Below are 3689 nucleotides of genomic sequence, written 5' to 3' on the forward strand. Positions count from 1 at the left end.
AGCCATCTCTCTAGCTCTGGACCGAGTGATCCTGCCAGCTACCTCTGGTTCCTCCTCCTCTGAGCTGGTCACGATCATATCACATCAGAAAACATCCTTCCATCGTGTTTTCTAGGCCTTCACGTGTTTGTTGGTTTTGCAGGAGATTTGCCCCCAAAGAGGATTAAATATCCCCTAAACAGTTTGGCGCTAGAAGAAGGGGTTAACCCTCTCCGAACAAAACTTCCCTACACAAGTTAGAAAACCATCAAGACCTCAGATCTGGGGGACAACAACCCAGATATGCGATCGGGAGCGACTCGTGCAGAGATCAGCCATAAGCCAAACGCTAGAGGAGCCAGAGAGAAGAGGCCCAAGCGCCTAGAGGACATAATCGTGCTAGGAGAAAATAGGCCTGATACATCCGATGACTCAAAGGATCCTGATCAAAAGGAGAACACCGAGGGAGGAGCAAAGAACGGCGACTCGGAGATAACCGGTGACCAAGAAGAGAAGTCGGAGGAGAAACCCCTCAAAACATGTTCTACTGCCGTGTCCGGATGGCGCAGCTGGAAGTGGTTGGAGGTAGAAGCATGGTTAACGCATCCCTAAACAGTTAGAATCAGATGATTCAGAAGGTTGTAAAACTATTTTGCATAACTTTTACAAATAATCATAAAAATTAGGGTTGTAAATCTCTTCTTCTTTTTTAAATGCTGTAAATTATTTCTGACCATAAGGTTGTAAAACTTTCTTATTAAATTATTTCTTAACTCAAATTATTATTTTTTAATTTGTAGTCATTTTCCGTGATTAAATTTGAAAATTTCAAGCTTTTTCACTATTTTTATAGGAATTTTTTTTTTTTGAAAAAAAAAGAGTTAACAAGAGGTGGTTAATAAATTTAAAGAAAAATGGAGAATGCAAAAACTCATAAAAGAAAATGTGGTTAATAAAGCATGAAATTCTCCCTTAGACGTAAATTACATTGTCCCTAATGGGAAATAAACCTAGTACGGATGAGAAATAGAGTGTGTGAATTGAAAATATAAAGAAAATGAAAACTTACATAATGTTTGGGTGATTGATGGATTGTGGAATGATAGTGGGGATGTAATGGTGGTGAGTGATGGATTATGGTTGAGGTGGAAGTGGAACTTGGCCAAACTGGGACAGATTTGGCCAAGGTAGAAGTGAATTGGCCAAGTTTGGCCAATATGTTACTCGGCCGCGGGTGAGGGAGTTGCGGCCCGCAGCCACAGTGAAAATGAGGTGTGCCGCAGGTGGGGAAGCTCGGCCGAGGTGGGTGAAAGTTTAGCGGTCGTGGTGGAAAATTTTCTTTTTTATGTTTATGAAAGCATGAAACTAAGAAAAAAAATACATTAATAGAAAAAGAAAAAAACTAAAGAAAGCATACCTAAAAATGAATTGTCTCCTCCATGATCAAAAATTAGTCTTGAAATTTTCTTTTGAGTATGAATCTTTAATGTCATTGTTGATTGTCGAACAGTCTTGAGGAGGGAGTATTGAGGGCCATCTATGCTTCACTTTTTCTCCAGTTGAGTCTCCATCTCGTCCCATATGAGCAAGGGTCAAGTGTGCATCAAGAGAGATCTTTTTGCACACTGAACTTCTCAAGTTGATGTTTTTCTGAAGTGTGATTGGTGGAACTTCTTCTGTGACGTTTTCAACATCTTTTGTAGCTCCACCAGAGTCAAAAACTGGTTTATCTCCACTGCATATGGTCATACTACGAGAATTCCTTGTAGAAATTCCGAGCATCAAGGGTCTTTTTTCATCCTTTCTCATCTCCACAACATAGAAATCAGTATGAACAAGACAACCTTCCACTTGAAAAGGCAAATTGGGTATAAAACCTAGTGGAGCTCCACAAGAAAAGTTGCCATAGTAAATATAAATCATAGATGAATGAAATTTCTAAATACCTACTCCCTCTGCAATGGCCTTTGGTATTTGATTCATACCAGATCTGATATCATAGAGAGAATCATGATGCTGCTATGGTTGATGTTTGATGCTGCTAGGGTTGACTTCGCGGCTTCATGTTTTAAATTTATAACCCTAGATATCTGCAAGTGCACAGCAGGGCGTTGTAGTACTTAGGCTATCGATCCACAGAGAATTTACGCTTTACCTGTAGAACTTTAGAACCAGAATTAGTAAACGAAGTCTAAGACGAAAAACGGGGTTTTGGATAGGTTTTCACGATTTCTATATATGTATTTTAAAAATGGATTTGAAAAGGGTTTTTAAAAAATGGGTTTTGAACAGGTTTTTTAAAAAGGGTTTGAAAGAGGGTTTTAAAAAGGGTTTTAAAACAAGAAGAGAATAAATCGATAATAAGTCTAAAGGATGAACAAAGTTCTTAGTATCGATCCTAGTAAATTCTTAGAACTCGAGTCACGAATATATGAATACGCCACTGTCCTGATCATAACCAACTATCTCTCGCAGTCCTGACCAGTAGGTTTCCATTCTGTTCATGGAAGAGAAAAGATGCAGTAAGCTTAAGACTCATCAATATTCACAGCTCTCCCATAGGTAGGTTTCCACTCCCATGGTCGATCTGCTCTTCTAAAACTAGATCTGGCCCCGAATGAAAACTTTTGCAACACCCAAAACCAAGTTCAGTCTTTAGTTCGCGACGCTAAATCCATGCTTGAAGTAAAAGTTTAGAAGAAAGATTTCTAGAATTCGGCTTTAGTTTATCTCCCGAAGGTCCCTATCGAACATAGTCAACTCCCTTCGATCAAGCCTTTAAACTCATACCTCATCATTCAAAAATGTGCATAAAGTAATAAGAGAAGACGTGCATAAAGTAATAAGAAGAAAGAAGTAGAGAAAAAGAGACAAGGAGATGAAGAAGAAGCATCTCGATTTCGAGATCTAAGCTCAGAGAAGAACTTCTCTTCAAATCCCTTAAAACAACTAATCTAACATGAAGAAGATGAAAAAAAAATTGGAAGATGCATAGAAGTAAAAACCGAATTAAAATAAAAGTAGAACATAAAGAGGGTTCAAGAGAAATCTCTATCTCCCTAAACTAAGAATTAAGAACATAAGAACATAAAAACCCCAAAAAAACTAAATTTGGTGGCTCCCAAAAGGGACTCTTCTGAGGCACACGAAAATAGATATCCAAAGATACATATTTTTAGGTCTCCAACTCTCTCCAGTGATAGACAAGACTTTTTATGGTCTCAGGGCTATCAATCCCCTTGTCAATGTAGCACAAAGAGGTTTATCAATCCAAATGTGGTGTTAGACACTAAGCTATATGTTCAAGTTCTTAATTCAAGCAAACAAGAATAGGTTTTGATTAATCTAGAGACAACTATAAACATAAACAGGTTTAAAGACAAATGACAATGACAAATGATGTGAATATGATATGATGGAGGCATGAGATTCTAGACATGATAGTTGGTTAGGGTGCCTTGGTGTTAAACTAGAAATGCTAATGATAATGATGAGACATGATTCAAATGATTAAGAACTCTAATCTAGGTTAATCCTCTCATGAAGATATTAACCCCTATACTAATCCATTTTCAAACCAAATTCCCATTTGTGAAACATGAATCAATATGCATTAACAAACAGCTCTTAATGATCATTCAAGCATTTAACAAATCATTCCCATGATGAAAAATTACTTAAACCTCTAACACAACTCTTTCAGGAATTTC

Source organism: Eutrema salsugineum, unplaced genomic scaffold (assembly GCF_000478725.1).
Source record: "Eutrema salsugineum unplaced genomic scaffold, Eutsalg1_0 scaffold_4, whole genome shotgun sequence".
NCBI lineage: Eukaryota > Viridiplantae > Streptophyta > Magnoliopsida > Brassicales > Brassicaceae > Eutrema > Eutrema salsugineum.